The sequence below is a fragment of the Enoplosus armatus genome, chromosome 4 (assembly GCF_043641665.1).
Source record: "Enoplosus armatus isolate fEnoArm2 chromosome 4, fEnoArm2.hap1, whole genome shotgun sequence".
Taxonomy (NCBI): Eukaryota; Metazoa; Chordata; class Actinopteri; order Centrarchiformes; family Enoplosidae; genus Enoplosus; species Enoplosus armatus.
Genome location: NC_092183.1, coordinates 21,751,904 through 21,771,594, shown reverse-complemented (window position 1 = coordinate 21,771,594; position 19,691 = coordinate 21,751,904). Strand labels below are relative to the sequence as shown.

Here is a 19,691-nt window from a genome sequence, read left to right as displayed (position 1 = left end):
AGGTGGAGGGAGCTTATCCAGCACCTATCTTGGCAGAGGCCTCTGTGGCAGCTCGACGAATGCCTTGCTCACCCCCGCTTCCACTCCCACCCCCACCCCCAACCCCCAACTGCAACCCCAGGGCCTGAGCCCAGCGTCAGGCTTAACTCCAACCTGCTGCGTTCACAACAACAAAAAAGTTTAATTAAACACTCGGGGAGGGAGGGGAGGCGTCGAGGAGAGACAGGCCTCCTCACTTCAGCGCCTTCGACAAGCAGCATGCAAATGTGTAAAGTTGTGAGTCACAGCTCCACATTCCTCAGTGACTGGCTGCTGCTTTCATTAAAGCGGCCACACAATGGAGAAAATAGACGGCGGGCTGACACGGAGTCTCAGCCGGGTCGGCCACACAAAGAGCCGGCCTGACAACGCTGACAGCCTCTCTGTTGTCTGTAGGTCCGTCTTTCTGTCCTGGAAAAGTGAGGTACACATTTATTCGATATATACTGCGCTGAATTTGAAAGACTAATCACTTCATTTGATCTCACTTTGATTTGTGGCTCCCACCATTCATCAGTCTTACATGACACTGGAATAAGTGTACACTCTAAAAATAAATGCTTTGGCTCAACAACAAACAAAAAAACGCAACAGTTTGCATCAATCATGTTCAACCAATGGACTACATTGAGTTAGGGGAATTAGCTTTTCATTGACAAGCAGAGGTATTATTAATTAACACTTACTTAATAATTGGTAGCCTAAGCACACGTTTTTAAAATTAAGTTGTTCCAACAAGTTTTTCCACATTATTTAAACTAAATTTTTAATTGTTATGTACTAATTACCATAATTATGACAAGTTTTGAAACAACCTATGCTAAGCTAAGCTATGCTAACCTAAAGGGTAGGATGGCCAAATTACAATGCTAAATATGACTAGCGTTAGTCATGCTAAATATGACTACAACTACAATGTAGTTGTAGTCGTAGTCGTAGTTAAGTGGGTTGGGGACTTGAAATTCTCTTCTGAAAAATGATGTTATCAAGCCAATTTCATGAAGTTACTACAACTTGAACTTTGTTTTAAATCAATTAACACAGAAGTTTGAGTTTAAATTACACACAATATTAAGTTGATGTAATTACCAACATTATTATGTCAACACAACTCATCAAATGAAGTTTTCTCTGAAGCAATAAATTAGAATTTTTATCTTGCAACTGTGCATTTAATTAAGTGGTTGTAATAAGGCCCCTACTAAATAGATTTTAGTTACATTTGGATGGAAACCTAGCTGCTGTGTGGGTACCTGTGTTAGCTGGGCTAGCGGCTCTACTTCGGTTCGGTTAACGTTACTGTTTGTCAGCCCTAAATATCTCAATGCTCTGAATACAGCTGTTATCAGCAGGCTCGTGTTGTGTTCACTGCCACTGAAGAGGAATACATCTTGTTCATGTACAACACGGTTTAAATTAGTGTAATCTAATGATCTACAGGTGACGTGAAGATGAATTTAGGTGTGCGTGTTCTCATGACTTGACCACCACTTAGATGACTGTTCCAGCCTTGTTGTATTTGTTTCAGAGCAGTTGGACAGATAAATCCAGCTTCATCCAGGGCGCAGACAAACCATGACAGGGGGTCATCATCTGTATGAACGAATACTGTCCGGATTAACGAGTCAATCTGTCCCACAGTATTTGCAGTTTATGGTACCATACGGAGCAGTGCTCTGAGGGATCTGCTGGATACTAAAAAAACAGGCTTACAATGCACAATACAGTCACAAGCAGTTATAAACTTCACGCCCGGAAAATTAGATCTACTAACAGGATGCCCACACTCGCACCTCCTTTACACCTGCACTGTATGGTAATGCAGCCTGGGGCTGAGAGCCACAGACAGAGCAGGGAAGTCAGAAAGTAGTGAGAGACAGACTAGCACATTGTTGGCTTTGGTCTTTTCATGTGATTTGTTGAAATAAGAAAAACATAGAATAATACCAGCCTTATCTTTTTAAATATCTGAAAACCTTTTTTTATTGTAATTTGTTTAGAATTTGTGACCTGACCCTTTGAAATAAGGACAAACCCGAGCAAAACTTCAACCTAAACTTGACTAAAATAACCCCCCACAGGGATTAGTGCACAGATATGCGTTTTTTGTAAGACATATACGTATACATATTTAAAAAAATTAATTAATCCATTCTGTTAAAATTTGTGTCTCAGAGGTGAACAACGCACTTGCTCTTGTGTCTGCAAACGTCCAGTGTCCACTTGCACAGAGCAGTTAAAGACGGAACACTGTTGGTGGTATTTTACAAGCTGTGGGAAGAGCGGCAGCTGTGTGCTAATGGGCAGCCAATGCTAATTCTGCTATTGAATGGTAATAGAGGTTTATAACAGTCAATCATTGCCCACTGAGGAGCATCTATTAACACTCCGGACCACAGCCGCTACAGTCAGAATAACACTCAACAAAGCTTTTGAAGCAATGTCAGACACATGCAGGATTGAAGCACCTGGAATGAAAGGTTAGTTGTTCAAAAGGTAACATTGATTTTTAAAGAAAGTATGATGCCTCTCATTCTGTGTTTTCTTCAAGAGGCATCCCAGCTAACATTTCCCATCTTCCCCTGAGAGAGGAGGGACAGGGCCATTTATAATTTATGGGGTTCCTTATAAAGTTCCAGACTGGAGATGGGTAGCAGTGGGTACTCTATCTCATCCTCACTCCCTCTTTCTCGCTTTCTGTCTATATCTCTCCCCCCACACACACAAACACACATTTCCCTCCCCTGCACATCTTCACATCCATTCCTGTCTGGCCCTCCGCAACAATGGCATCTCAAAAGAGCTCCAATTGCCTTGTGACCCTTACCTTCACCCCCTCACTCCCTCTTTTTTTAAAACTCTGCCAACAAAGAATGCTGCTGGAGCTCAGATGGGGAGGCATTCAAACTCAACAATTTAACAACCAATCCACTGTCACTCACATCCATGGTCACATGTCCACAACTGCTCAGCTTTGTATTCAACTAAATGTAAACGTTTCTTTTGATGCACTTCAAAAAGTTGCAGAGCCCAAAACTGGTATGAAAAATTGAGGTGCATGCGTGCTCACCGGTGATATTGTAGCACTAAGACTTAAACTCTATAAAGGCCTGATACCAGCCCCTAGAGGTTGCAGCATTCATTACATCTGACAGTGCTAAAGTGATACAAACTAAACAACAAACACACTGACAAATCCGTTTTGCCATTCTTAAAGCCACCAGGTTAAAAGAGGGTGGTAGTAGACAAAAGTCTTGAGATTAAAGAGCCACGCCACCGATTCTACACATGAACATTCATTTACTAGTCATGGTTAGTACTACTCAGCCTGGGAACACAGTTTTACAATGTCCTCTGTGGCTCTGGAGGAGCTTTATCAAGTCTTAGACCCATGATTCATGGTCCATGGTTGAATCTAATTGCTGACCCTTGAAGAATAATATCTTATTTACAGACTTAACTTTTTGTCCTGTGGCACTAGACTCCAACAATGGAAAGGGTCCATCTTTTGAAGAGCATGAATGTGCTCCATTAAATGTGCTGCAGTCCATGTTTCTTTATATTAAGTTTGATGAGGAAAGGTCAGAGGTTCACGGAAGTCATTAGGACTTACTCTGGGGACCATGAACATCTGTACAAAACTCAATGGAAATGTGAGCAGTAGTTGTCCAAATCAGCATAACATCTATTAAAGTTTCACAATTCCTTCCTGCAATTAAAAAGGGGGTACTGAAGTGAGCAAAGAACTGAATTTATGTGGCTTATTTCTACATCAGGCACCTGTTTTCCTTCTAAACGTACTTGGTAGTGCACAGCTGTGACAGCAGGTAACATTGTGAAGGTTGCTTGAAAGGGGCATGTAACTCGCCAAAGCCTCCCTGTGCAAATACAGGTTAAATGAAAACGAGTTTCACTATAAGCAGTCTGACAGCTGAAGTCATGATAAGAGGCTGTGAAAAATACAACACTGTAGTTCACCCCCTCCACGTCGGAATTAGTGTGGATAGTGGAGAGTCCCAGTAAGAGGATTCTGACCTGCTCAAGCATCTTAAAGAGCATCAGCACTAGATACATGACGGAATCCCTGAGGTTTCTCATTTGAGGGAGAAATGTTGTTGCCTGACAGTGGCTTGCCAAAACTCTGTTGTGACTTCACTAATTGCGCCGACTGTTGCTAATACCTGATTAGCACAATAAAGGGATTTACACGCCAACTGGGGCCTTTCTTCACTACCTGTCTGTGTGAGGGTCTTTGTTGTCTCCTGGCTTCTATTAAGATGTCATCCATGCACGACTGGAGTCTGCAACATACTGTACTATATACTTTCCAATAAACTAGGGGGATGTACAGCTAAATCTCCCAGTTCAACATGAGAACGTCCAGAAACAGCTGACCTCTTCTCTAATGATATTTTCTCTGTATGGTATAAAGAGATTGTCAGGCCTCAATCTGTTGTCCTGTCCTCTGGCCTCCAGTCTGCAGTAATCTTGATGAGGGGCTAATAAGCCAGAAAGACAGAGGCTCGCAGCAGTGCTCCCCCCCCACCCCCAAGTGGCCCCACGACCTTCCAAAACATCCTCCGTTAACCCTTCATCACCCAAACCCGGTCTGAAGTATGCCCGCTCAAATGTTCAAGTAATGAAAGGGATTGGAACAAAGCTGAGAGGGATCAAAGCAAACTTCCTCCTGTAATATTTGAAGGCAAATATAATAGTAAAACACTGCATTCCATTTAGCTTTTGAGATTGTGTCTGTCTGTCAGCTTAGCTCTGACATTACTACAAGGAATTCGCAGCAGGGGAGAGAGGACGGACCAGACAGACATGTTTTTATTGCTCTGGTGCGGCAAGTTCACTGTATTATAGGACTCTGCAGTTTGTGGCAGTTGTTGTATACCTGTTATAAGAGAATGCTATATGTTTAATACGCAACATAACAGTGAGAAATCACATACATTTAGAAATAGTAGGGTTTAACTCAATTTAAAGGAGCATTCAGCTTTTACACATGAAGGTCAGTTTACTTGTCATGCGGAGCACTAATCAGAACAGTGCAATGTCTTCAGTGTCATTTCTGATTACAATGAAAGAGTCCATTTACGTACAGAACAATTAAAATTATTAAAGAGCATAAATATAAAAAAAGACATAGTCAGTCAAATTTCATACAAATGGTTCTTCTGGATCTGTCACCTTAATACATCTACCAAACATGAAGCAAAGTATCTTAAACAAATAATTCCTAATCGTTATATTGTTATTAACCCTTTTTTTTCACCATGTCTCGCCCTGCACATTTAACTGAGAACATTTCATGTTTAGGGAAAAATATTCATATATATATGAATTGTTAATTTGCATATAAAACGTAATGACTACAGGAAACTCTTATCATCCCATCCTGGCTGTTAAAATCCTAATTTTCCACATCCACAGCGGCCCTAGCTAACCTGGGTAAAACTTCAACAACTTCAAATTATGAATTACTTTTAATTTGGTAATAATAACCATAAAAGACTAATAAAATGTTACTATAAACCCAAATAAGAGAATGAAGTTGTTCCTGATTTAGAAAAAAAACAGAGCAAGAGAACATTTTATTGGCAAAAACTCTGGATTTCCATTTTCCATGAAAAAAGTTCGCCGAACACAATTTAACAGTCAAGGCGCAAAAGAAATCTGTACCGTATTAAAAGTACACACTGCTTCCATTTTTCACTGTCACGCTTGTACTTTGCACTTATCGAAAAAGGCCCAGATATGGTTGGTTGGTTGTAGCTAATCAAACATAGTGCAATTTTGCTTTTTAAAATTTAATTCCAATTTTAAGTCTTTGTCATCAACCATTTTCTTTCCAAATGGAGAACCCAAAATGAAAGATAAATGAAATGCTTGTAAACTCATAAATAAACCTGTTTGAATCCTGTTTAAAATGAAAGAAAATGAGCTAAATCTGATAAAGTAGTGATGTGACAGGAATACTATTAGGAAAAATATTAAATTCACTATAAACACACTATTGAGACCCCTAAACACTCTAAGATAAATACATATGTTGTCGTGAATGTTGTGCATAATGTCATAGATTGCAGCAGTAATTTCATGGGCTGATATTATGCTGTATTTAGTGAGTGATCTTATATTAAGCAGATGAAAAGAAAGAGTGAAAGACGAAGCTGGAAACTTCAGAAGTCTGCATAGGGGACACCTATGGACCGTGAGCTGTCAATCAAGTCAACATATGTGGGACACACTGTACAAGATATCTGTATAAAATTTCACATCACAGTACATTTTTCCCCGAAAGGAATGTTGTCCCAATAGGTGTTTTGTTGTTACATCTTATGTTATATTCATCTTACATTATTTGGTATGATTACACACTATATGGCTAAAAGTATGTAGACACACCATGTACGCATACTTTTGTGTACTCTTGTGCTTTTCATGGTGTGAGCCCTTTAAATTCAAATGAAAATTGTGTTTGTCCTATTCCTGCTTCAACAAGACAATGCCCCCGTGCACAAAAGCCGCCTCTGGGATGAACTGGAACCCCGACTGTGAGCCGGACCTTATCACTTAACGTCATTGTTGGACCTCGCTAATGCTTGTCGTGGCTGAATGGGAGCAAATCCCTGCAGCCAGGGTTCCAACATCTGGTGGACAGCCTGAAACCAGAAGGGTGGGTCCGTATACGTTTGGCTATATAGTCAAAGTAATAATATTTGTTACTCGATGTCATAGTGACACCATGAAACTCTCCAACAATATCAAGTAGGAAGTACTGCCACTGTAAATGTAGAAACAGTACATTAGTATAAGCCCACAAAAAATATGTGGATGCAATAAAAGATCAAGATACATTACGCTACAGTAATACCACAGAGGATAAATAAAACATGAAATACTTAACATTTACTATACGGACTGTTGAGCATAACAGATAATGTTTCCAGATAGGAATATTATAGGAATATTGTTGTAAGGCCACTTCAAATAACTATTGAGCAGAAAAGATTAGATACAGCAGGTACAGCAGTGATGCTACATGGAGAAAGTCACTATAAGCTCATAGAGAACATGTTCCTATAAACTGATTACAGTGGTCAGTGGTGATGATGATTTCTGATCCTCTACGAGTCGAGTGAAGGTTCCAGATGTTTCAGCACTCCTCCCACCAGGTACAGACTGCCAGTCACCAGCACGGAGATGTGACCTCCCTCTCTGAGCCTGTCGGGGAGCTCAGTGGACTGAGGAGGGGCCGACTCCAGCTCCTCTCTCCGGCCGATCCACCGGAGGGCGCTGAGGATGCAGGGGAACACCAGGCTGCAGCTCACAGAGCTGCTCACCAGAGGGCGACGGCGGGGGCTCATTGCCTCTGCTGCATTCAGGCTCTGCCAGCTGCTCTGGTTTTCTCTGCACCGAGCCAGCGGGTGCTGCGCGCACACACCGGTGCTGTGGTGATCTGCAGAGGACAGTGGCACAGGAAAAGGCAAGAGAGCATGTGAGAAGACTTTCCTCTTTGTAAATGGATGGACTACTTTTACATCTGACAGGACCTCTGGCGCCCTCAGCATCCATCAGCTCAAACACTGATCCTACCAAAGTGCACCAGATCCCTCAGCGTACGTCACTGTGTATTAGATAGCTAAATCACTTACTTTCTTAATAATACATTCATCATTAATAATACACAACACATTAATACATTAAAATACAGTTTAATGACAATACATCAGCGTTGTCGTCTCGTCTCACCTGCACTGCTTGCGGGTGTTTCGGTAATGTTGGGGCAGAACAGCGCGTAGTCAAACTGGCAGGGCTGCAAGTCACACAGAGTCACGTGGTTTGATGGCACATAGACACGCAGAGGTGCTTTTTAGTTTGCTTACATAGGAGCACTGTAGTTTGTGTCACACTCACCACCAGCAGTCTGAGTAAAGCAGCAGAGTCCCTCTCTCCTGTTGTGTTGAAGAGCAAGATTCTGACTGCAGGGCCTCTGTAAGACAGAAGGAGATCTAATGCATTCTCTCTTTAAAGGGTCCCAAAATGACTAAAAACTGGCGTCAGCCGCACAGACATGTTTGGTTTTGAGATTTCCGCCTCCACAAAGTGGGGTTTAACAGCAACAATCACTGTCCCACTTGTATCCGCGGACCTCTCCACGAGCAGTTTTCATTGGAACTACTTTCCACTGAAGAAATAGTTGGACTTCAGCCCTCGTCATAACACAAGCAGACTGTCTTGTTTAGAACCTGTTCAGCCCTGAGTTTGGATTTTGGGGTCAGTGTCTGAACTATATATTGGAGTTTAAACCCTAACGTATGTCCAATTTGAGTTTCAACTGCCGTGTTCTCATACCGAGTCCGGTCTCTCTGCTGCGTCTCCTGTCTGAACCAGCAGACGCAGGCCTCCATGCTGGCGGAGGTATGGGCTCCGTCCAGGTAATATGTGACAGAACCTTGCCTGAGCGTCTGGCTTCGTCCTAACCACTCTGTCTCCTGTAGACCTGGAGGTATTAGGATGGGAGAAGAAGACACCCTTATTGCACGCGTTTAAAAGTAGGTTTTCAGGCGGGCTTTACATTTTGTGAGGAGGAAATGTGGAGCATGCAAACTGAAACAATTAGGTTGCACACGGAGACAAACAATTGGAATAAAATAACATATCTGCAGGCATCTCATAGATTATGATGACGTGGAGAAGGGAATTAACTTACTCATACAACTTTGAAAACAGTTTGGAAATAACACCAGAGGGATATTTAAGTTACAAAACCACTGTGGACATCTACAGACAGCCCTTAGATTGATCCACTCTGCCATGTCAATGTTTTCTGGGTCAGAACAGTCAAAGCCGCATATTTTAGCAGAGGATGAACTTGTTTTTAGAAACGCACCTTTCAGCATGGCCGTGCTGGGCTGGAAAGTGACTGCCTGGGAGCCCGGTCTGCAGTCGGCCGCTCCAGCTAATCTGAGGCCATCTGCAAGGAGCCACATCTGTTAAGGTTTCATCACAGCCCGCCTTATCTTTAACAATACTCAGGCAATGTATGAAGAACTGAGAGGAAACCCTAACCTATTGCAGTGAGGTGTGGGGTGTTGGCACTCACTAATAATTCTTATGAAGCAACATGTTGCCTTCTTCAGAATAAAAGCCGCCAAATTGTAGTATTTAACTTCCGACCTCTTCTATAATGTTGCAGCTTCTTGGCGTGTTTAGATCATGGAGTTCACCGTCTTCTTTAACTTTCGGTGTGGGGTTCTTTCTATTTCCCCTCAAAGACAATAGCAACAAATGCATATGAGATTTATGTGTGCCATTTTGACAAGGATGCATTTGTTTATTCTTGTTTTTCTTTTTTTATAGATTGTTTGTCATTTCTGATCATATTCTATACTTATTTGCACACATTTACTCCAAGGATACTTAACATTAATGTTTGCTCTTTCCTGCGTTACCTCTTATTTTGATATGTGTAACTTTTTGCGTGGACGCATTGCTTCATTTCAATGTAAACATCCTGATGTTTCGCTACTTGTGGTTTTTGCTCTCCTTGTATTATGCTGGTTCCAATTGACATTGAAGGTGTCAGGTGTGCGGTTCTTTCAAACATGATATTTACATTTTCAGTATTGTACCATTAAAGAAAGAATGATTTGCTTAAGGGCACCAACTAAATATCCTAAATCCTATTGCTATGTATGTCCAGGTTGTGTATTTTCATATTGTTTGATATGGTAAGAGATTTTTAATGACTTTGTAGTCTTTGCTCTCCATTTGAAAGATGCAAACGTTTCCGAATCATATTTGGACAAAAACGTTTTCCACGGTGCATTTAGGAAACACACCTACCCCCTCTCTCCTCTGCCTTGTGGCGCTGCAGCCAGCTGTAGCTGAGCTGAAGGGCAAGTGACGCATTCAAGCGCTGGTGTCTTCCCGCCAGTCCGAGGCTCACAGGGCCGACCACAGCTTCATACCAATCCAGCTCAGGACAGACCCACAGAGGACACTGCAGAGGACAGAGATTAATGAGGCCTTTATTACACAGAAAAGTCTATAAGAATAACAAATCCTCCCTCCAGCTGAAGGCCACAGCGTGATTCAAACAGTGGAGATGTTTTTTTCTGACCGAGCTGCCTTCTGACTGCTGGAGATGTTACAACTGAAGTATCTCAGCTTTGAAAATGAGAATCACACTCAGTGTCAGCCTACAGCTACACAACAACAACAGCCAAAAGGTCATTACGGCTTTAGTGGTCATATTTTTTTGGGATTTTATTGTATTGTACTTGAATACCTTCAGAAATGTTCTTTCCTAGCCTACAGAGATCCACTGTGGGTTTTGATTGTCCCTTTTATCCATATCATTTTTTTTAACATTTTGTTTGGATCCGTGTCACAGAAGTGTAACATTATTGTCATGTTTCAGTCACATGTTTAGATTTGCTGGGGCTAAGTAGAGGCTGAAGGCTTGACAGTCTCCTCACCCTGATCTCTTCGGCTCTGCGCTGCAGGACTCTCAGGGTGCTGGGCTGCTGTCTGACGGTGAATGCTGGGACACCTGGCTGAGGACAGAGGCAGTCATCAGAACACTGAACCACTAGTTGGAGTCACCGGATGTAGGCTGTTGGGATAAGCCTGCCATTGGCTGATTATTTCAGGGGGAATTCTCCTCCCCTTGCCCAAGACCATTGTGATTGGTTTAAAAATTTACAAACAGGCCAGAGTGCCTTGTTGAGGAGAATGAAAATTGTGGAAGAAAAGTGCCACCTTCCTGTTTTGTGTAATAAAACACTAATTTGCGCCTTATAAATAGAATGAATTACAGAATTACTTTTAGCTGCAAATCAATTTAGTGATGTATGTTATTGTCTCTGATGCTCTGATCTATGTGCTTTTGTTAAGTCTGGTTATGTTTTTTGTATGTATATGCACTTTTAGTTTGTTGTTCTTTCCCTCTGCTGCACTCAGAGGGTTAGGGTTTTAATTACAACAAGTACAAGGCTTTAGTGCTTCAGTCAGTCTCTGCTACAGGATGATACCAGTATACAAAAGCACAATGAAATGCACACATAAGTCATTCCCTCTGACCAGAATCTATATCTCCGTCAGGGAAAGCTCTCTGCCCCAGACCCTCTCACGACACGGGATCTTGATGCCGTTTTCCAAGACATTTGATTGGTCAGTAGTGCTTTTATACAAGTTGATCCGTTATCTCGAACACAGCCTGCTCCGGAGCAGGTTAAGTTGCAGCATAAGTTACCATGGCGATGTACCCCGGTAAGAAGTGAACCACCTTAGTAACCCTGAAAACCCAGGGTTAACCCTGAAGTTACCTCGCTAACCTCAAATACTGCTTCGTAGTCCAGGCCTCAGGTCTCACTTGCAAAAGAGCTCTTGATCTCAACGAGAATACCTGATTACTGTAAATAAAGCTCATATAGCGTGGTCATTTTGTCTCATTTGTTTGTAACACTTGTGTTGGGGCTTTGTTTGACCTTGAATATCCCAGCCTTCTGCCAAGCGATCTCCTCAATGGTGTCTCCAAGCAAACTGCAGTGATCAAAACCAAGAGATGTGATCCCACACACCCATGGCTTCCTGTGGACCACACATACTGTTCAGCTACTGCAGCGTGAACAGAAAACATTTCGTTTGCTTTTATTAAGCCAGATGATTAACCCATATTTGCCATAGTCATCACATTGCTGAAAACATTACCTGATTATGTTTGTGCAGTCGTACTGCCCTCCAATCCCAACTTCAATCACTGCCAAATCCACCTGAGTTTACAGAAATGTTATTGAGAACAGATTAAGGCTTATTGTGTGTGTGTGTGTGGGGGGGGGTGGGGGGGGGGGGGGGGGGGTTTGTCCAATTGGGTTAAGGTTAAGGTTACGGTTAGGGTAAGCCTCCAGGAAATTACTGTAAGTCAATGTGTCCCCAGAAGTGACCTATGTCTACATGTGTGTGTGTGTGTGTGTGTGTGCAGCTCACCTGCTCCTTCAAGAAGACGTGGAAGACCAGCAGAGTCAGGAACTGGAAAAAGAAGGGCATGGTGCCTCCATGGACATCCTGTAAATTCAAGTCAAAAATCAGTTAAAATGTAATTGTTTTGGAAAATGTCCCCTTAAAAGACTCCTCACTGACCTTGAAATAGCAAAATGATCTACAGGTACAAAAATAGCTTAATTTAAAAGATCCTAAATATGGCAGCTAAGTGTGGCCTATAAGATACCTGACCTATCATGTTTTTGCAGGGCACATAATGGATAACACTGTTACAGATTACATGTTGTAAATCAAGAAACAATAAAAGCTTGATTTATGGACTTTGTCAGGAGTGAAGTCTACTGCAGTCCTGATCAACAACAGGGCTTGACTGACTTTTTTCTACAAGGCTGCCACTAATAATAATGTTTCTGGATCTGGTAGGAATATTTGCTATTTTTGAATGTGACCGATCTTCATTCCAAAATGTCTAAATACTTCAAATACTGTCGAAATGACACCTTTCAGGCTGACCCACGTGGCTGTGACAAAAAACGTTCCCTGTGAGCATTTTCACATCTGCCAACCCTGTGCTTAAGGTTTGTTGAGTGTGTTGGACCACACTGAAATTGAGACCGAAGTGTCTCAACCATGAAAATGCCATAAAATTTGGTGCAGGCGTTCCTCTGCTCTTTCAGTTTTAAACATTCTCTTATCAATCTACCTCTGGCGAGTCCCTCAATTTACAGAAGTACAATATCAATGACAGCAGCGCCGTTGTATCTGCACCAACACACCTGAGAGTCATGAGAATTGATGCATTTGCTCATGTTTAGTAGGTTTTTATTTGGCATTAAAACCAGATCATTGAACCTTCATTGAAGTCACATGGACTGAAATCATGAGCCTACCTTTGTGTCCTCTAACCGCTCATAAGCTTCCCAAAAGTACTTAGTGAAAAGCTGCTTGCTGATTGGCCATCCATTGATGCGTATTCTTTCTCTGACATGAACCAAGTGTGGAGAGCTGAGGGCAGAAAGACTGAGGTTATTTTCACTGCTAAAATAAGGTTGTATCTAGTTGGTAACCCTAGATACGCAAAACTCTCGTGACCCTAACCCCAACCCTAAGCCAACGTTGACTTATTATTTTAACCCAAACCATGATCTTTTCCTAAACCTAACCAAGCAGTTTTGATGCCTAACCAAACTGCGTGCAAGAGTTTCACAAATCTAGGGTTACCATCCAGGCCCTAAAAATCTAACATAGTGAACTTCTCAGAAACTCCAAAAACAGTCTTGAGTTCATCCACCGGATTTTGGAATGGTTAAGCACCAAAAGCGTTGTTTCATTAAAGTGAAATTAAAACATGAAAATCACTATGGATTAAACACAGGCAGGTACGTTCTTTAATTAACTTATTTGCAAATCAATGAATGTACATCGATTTATTCTGTTTGCATTAAGATAATACAGTTAAACATGTTGACTACTACTTATTAAATACAGCTGTGCTCCTCCTGCTAGGACATGTCAAAATGTCTGCTGTGGAAAAGGGCTACTCTTCTGTCTTTAACAGAACAAAATTTAAATTCATTCATAAAGTCATTCATTTAGATTGCTGGAAAAAGTGTTGTTATTTCATAAACTGATGTGCCGTCCATCATATTCTAATTATTGTACATTTTTCGTTGTTACAATTTTCTACTACAAGTGGCCCAAGCCTTTGAGTAACAACAACAGGGCTATTATTGGCCAGCATTGTTTTCACATCATTTCACCAACAACCATGATATGGTTACCCTGATTGTTCTATACCTGTAATTTCAGCTACAGCAACATCTCGACCAGCTACTATGACAGAAAAGTACAGCATTGTATGTGCACCTATGAACACAGCAATAACATTCTCTACCTATTTGGGCTTTTTTTTCTGCTTTGAGCCATGATTCAGTTCTACATAAGTGTAATTTTTCCACAGTCAACAGCTCTCACATGTGGAGTCTTTGAAGAAGTTTAAAGACTGTGGACACTACTGTTCCTGCCCAAAACAAACTAGAGATAAACTCTTACTATCTCTCAGAGAGGCAGGCTTGTAACAGCAGTGTTGGTTAACCATTAATTAGTTGGAGAGCAAACCAGTATGACAAAGTCCAGACTACAAACTGAAGAACATTACCATTTGAATGCCAAATTCTGTTTGTGTGTGTGGGGGGGGGATTATGATGTAATCATAACGGTTGTTTTTATCTGCAGAATCAAATCTTTTTAAAACATACCACGGTTCAATGAGATTTTGTATGCTATCGCTATAATACAGTATTTGTATAATATTTTATGGCTTCTGCAGGGTATCTGTGTGTCTCTGTGCGAACACTAACCTCTTCATTATAATGAAAGCTCCAATACAACTATAATGTTCCTATAACATTTCATTCTCCATTTGTTAATGCATCAAACAAAACCCCACTCAGTTCTTTTGTTGTACCTGTAAAATCCAGTCCGAAAGCCGTGACTCCTGAGTATTCTTTCAGTAAAAGCACATGTTGATCCCTGGAAGAAAAAAAAAAGGAAAGTAGCATTTCATCAGTCATAGCGGCGTTTCATTGACAAATTTGAGTGCAGTAAAATACTGGTTTTTGCTGTTTTCATACCTTTCCTTTGGTCCCAGTGACATGGATGATGTTGAGTTTGTCCAGTTCACCCACCTGAAGAAATGCACAAATAACCATGAGGGAACTTACCGAGGTGGCAGTAAACTATACATTAAGATCAATGCAGGTGAGTGATGTAGTCCTATAAAACAGCATTACAAATGTAAGTCTTTATGGTGTTTTCTGCCTGGGACCAGATACCATAGGCATTCTGATGGACACCCGAGGGTCTCTTTTACACTGCAGCCCAGTGGGAAATGCAACAGAAAAATTAACATGAGTCACTGTGCATACTTTGAGTGCAGTTTTGAGGTGCTTCATGTTATATTACTTTATATTTCACGACATTTCACAGGGAGATATTGTACTTTTTACTCCATTACATTACATTATTTGCAACATAATGTTGCTTAATTATATACAACTACAGTTATTAGCTGCTTTGCAGAATACCATCTGACACAAAACGCAAGATCAACCGAACTGATATAATATGATGCATTGTTATAGATTAAACTATAACAAGTAGTTAAAATTAGCCCCACCTCAACCAGCTTTAACATATAAATGCTATGTGCACGTTAATGCATTAATAATAATAATAATAATAATAATCAAGTAATATAGTATAGCACTTTAGAAGGTAACAGTGAGCACTTTTGATACTCAAATTTTGCACATTTTGCTGTTAATACTTATTTATGCACTTTTACTTAAGTAAGATTAGGATTGCATGGCTTTTCCTTGTAATGGAGTATGTTTACATTATGGTATTAGTACTTTTGCTTAAGGGATCCAAATACTTCTTCCACCACTTTTATAAAGCATAGCACTCATGTAACTAACTGGAAAGATGCAATCTGGCCATACTACTTGGAAAGTCAGGCAAGGTTCAAGCTATGGCCATCACCCGTGGCTATTTAAGTAAGCTACTCATGTCATTTGGCGGGGTTATGGGTTAATTAAGACAGAAGATGATCTTTTTATTTGGGTCTTTGTTCTCTGCACACTGAGTTTTACCTCGACTAGTAAGATTGGAAACCTTAATGAAAGAAAACAGAATGGGTGTGCCTGTGTCTGTCTCTAATTGCTCAGGGCTCCTCTCACATCAAACACAAACAGAAGAATGGGAATTATTCAGCCACACTTGGATTGAATAATTGTAATAATTGTAATGTTTCGTACGTACAGTAATGCCAGTGCGATGGAGGAATCCCTGCATGGCGTGGAGCTGCTGGCCTGGGTTCTCCTGACGTCCACGCAGCCGCTCCAACACTGCAGCATAGTTCTGCAGGCTGTTCAAGACACACACAGCTCCCTGAGAACATGCACAGACACACACACACACACACACACACACACACACACACACACACACGGTGACATTTTTAGGAGCTACAATTCAGCAAAAATGAAAGCATGTTAGAAAAAGTAACCTATTTATTTACATCATTAATGAAGCATGAATGTACATTAAAATACTCATGGTAACCTCACATGTTTAATAATACTCACTTGAAAAGTTTTGGCCCTGCTCACGGCGGCAGTTTGACCCAGCACCATGGTAGTAAAGCCTTATCAGTGAATAAACAGCCAATCACTCCTCCACGAAAAACTACTGAAATGTGAATTTACATGCAGCAGAAGCCAATAAAATGAACACAACTAATAAACTCTCTTGGTGGCTTTGAGTCGAGCTGAGCGTGAGAGGTATCAAACTAGTGCGATCAGGTTCCTGTCCCTTCTTTTTTTTTTTTTTTTTCTTCAGCACGAGGCGGCTGTTTGCACAACATTTCTGCCCGTTTACAGCCTCATTAAAAACATGCTGCCAGAGGAAAGACACATATATGGAGACAGTGGACCAGCACTGTCAAAATATCTATCTTAACAAGTCAATTAGTTTCCACATTCAATTTTAATTAACTAAAAAGAAAGAAAAAAAGAAAAGATGATACTTTTCAATGTAGTCTTTTCCTTTAAACAAATCACAATGAAGCAGTTTAAAGCAATGACCCTGAATGCAAGATACTTCCTGATATGAGCCGAGCAAGTGAACCTCATCGGTAGCAATAAATTGGTCAAATGGATTTCCTGGATTTCAAGGTGAAGTGCTCTGACTTCCTACTTCACAATCCATCAGAGATGAGCCTCCGGTGTGGTCTTGGATCAGCTCGGTTGTCAAAAGATGAGGTTAAGCTGCCTGGACACATGATAATATTCAAGTCCCTTTGTCTGTTTGTTTAGCTGTATAGATTTTAGGAGAAGGTGGCCACCCACCTGAACTGAGCTGTATGTTACATGAACAGAGCAGCTTGATTTTAGTTTAAGCATTTCATGATTAATCAAAAAAATGGTGATATTTGATCATCATGTTCTTAATTCTTAGAATAATGTAACAATGAAAATTTTTTAAAAACAAACAAATTGGCCTCATTGGCCACCTCAGCATTTTCAAAAATCATATTTTGTCACATTTTTTTATCATGTTATTTTTTGATTTGTGAGTGCTGTACACTCAAAAATGAAACTACACACTTCAGTTTTTCAAAGTACTGACGGCCTGTAACATCACCAGACGGGAGAGTAAGATGTGGAGTTGATGGTCAAAGAGCTGCGAAGATTTTCGCTTATCTCACGCATGAAGCTGTGTCTGCCTATCAATAGACTTAACATGTTTTATTATTAGTCTTAGTGACATTTGAGGCAAAGTAGAACTTTAGGGGATTTGTAAGTGTACAATGTCAAAAACAGAGAACATGGTCATATTTAACTGCACTCTTCCCAAGTTTAGCCTTGACTAATTGGAGCCTGGTGAAATTTTGCATCAAACATTCTCTCCATATGTTTCGACATCTATCTCTCTGTATATCTACCGGTCTAGACAGATAGATTATTCGATCATTAAACTGCACATGCGTGGCAACTAGGAGTGGATGGTTTCGCTAAATAATGCTCAAGTAGTAACTCCTACTACCTGGAAAAGCCAAATCCATAGCAGTTGTAAATGTGTAAGGGTATAATGTTAACATGTCCTAGAAAAGGACTCAGACCTAAAGCTACTTAACCAGAGTTACAGTGCATACACACAGATTGGTGATTAACTTATGGTTGGCAGATTTATTGATGTAGTTACTTCATTCATTGTTTTACTGTAACACCTCAAGCAATTTGAGGGCCAAATCAATTTGTTGCTCTGAAAAGTCTTTTTGTTGCCTTTTATTGTAGGTAATGGATGTTTTGATGCCCTGAACAAATGAGAGTTAGGCTCTGAATGAGCCTAAACTGTACTTCTAATCTATCATGAAATGTATTTCAAGACCTTCATAACCACCAAACGCTTGCTTTACCTTATTCCGTGTGTTCCCAATGCATTGGCACTCTTGGCCACTGCCTATGTCACAGTACAGTATACCACAAACCACCACTGATTGCAGCTTGCAATTAACCTTACAATTCAAACACAGCTGTTCTGGTAAAGTTCATGCATTTACTGTTACTGACAAACACTTTGGTGTAGAAATCAGTCCAAGAGTTTGGTCCAGAGTAAGATATCTGAACAGCTACTGGGCAGATTGCCATGACATTTGGAAGACTATCCTCATGCTTACTCAAGTTATTGATATTGGTGTTTTTTCCTCCTTTTCTGGCATCCAACTCAATCAGTTGACTACGGACATTCACAGTTTTCAATTCATTCAATCAGATTTTGTCACGGCCTCGCATCATGGTTTGACCATGTCCTGGAAGTAGGATGGGCCTGAGCCATTCGCAGCACGGTAGGCAAGTACCAGTGTCTTGAATCGGATTCCAGCAGCCACTGTTAACCAGTGCAGGGTGTGGAGGATCGGTGTAGTGCAGGAAAACATGGGTAGGTTGAAGACCAAGCCAGGCTGCTGCATTCTGGATGAGATGACCTTTGAATCCGCCCACTCCAGGAGGTTGACTGCTTCTGGTCTGGCATGTGGTCAAAGCAATTGATCCAATGAGCACAAAGGGGAACTAACGATTAGCCAATCAGCGCCACAGGCAGGACTAACATTGGTTAGTGATTGGTTAGGGAAAATCGAACCTCCACCATGGAAATTGTGGAGGCAATGTCAGACTGAAGATGGAAAAGGAGTATTGACAATTCTGTCTGATATCAGGCTGGACACCGCCAGGAGCAAGTTGCACTTCAACGTTTCCTGTTGTATACACAACATCAAACGAGTTAAAGGTCCCATATTGTAGAAAGTGAGACGTCTATATTTTGTTTGATTATAAAGCAGGTCTAGGTGCTGTATAACTACTGTAAAAGTATCAAAACGCTCAGTCCATAGAGAAACGCACACAGCCTGTATTCAGAAACTGTGCCTTTAAACAAGCCGTCAGGACTTCTTTAACGTTGTGATGTCACAACTATACAGTCACCGCTCTCAGCCACGCCCCCAACAGGTCATCTGCTCCAGGCACGGCATGCCCACCAAGTGCAGGGACGCTCATCCACCCGCTCAGTCTGTCTAAGTTATTGGAGCGCTCTGCTCAGGACTACTCTTCAAGTGTTTGGAGGTTGTTCAGTTTGTCTAAAACGGCTTGTTTCAGACAGAGGGGGAACTGAGGGGCTGCAGAAAGGGCCAGCAGAAGATAAATAAGGATTTTATTGAACTGTGAATCATGCAAAGCTACTCTAGTGGAGTCCCAGAATAAAAATATGGAGCTGAAATGAGCATAATATGGGGCCTTTAACTTCTTTCAATTAGTCTCTCCTGACTCCTGTCCCTCTATAGTGCCATCATCCAATAAGAATTTCCACTTCCACACAAGGGTCTGTATCACATACTGTATATCAGATCATGTATCACATGAGCAGACCCATGGTCTCAATGGAGCAAATATTTTAATTTGAATGACCCCATAACCTGACCTCACTTACTGCTAAGGCTCTAAAAATATCAGTATGTTGTTTGTCTGGGCAAGTATACCCGACAGATTTCATTTCATTATGTTGTTGTTGATTAGTTAAAT

The 19,691-nt window shown here is 41.1% G+C and overlaps 1 pseudogene; it reads right to left on the bottom strand.

The window, feature by feature from the left end:
* Window positions 1-7,172: 7,172 nt before the first annotated feature.
* On the bottom strand, window positions 7,173-16,250 carry LOC139283832 (folylpolyglutamate synthase, mitochondrial-like; annotated as a pseudogene).
* Window positions 16,251-19,691: the final 3,441 nt, after the last annotated feature.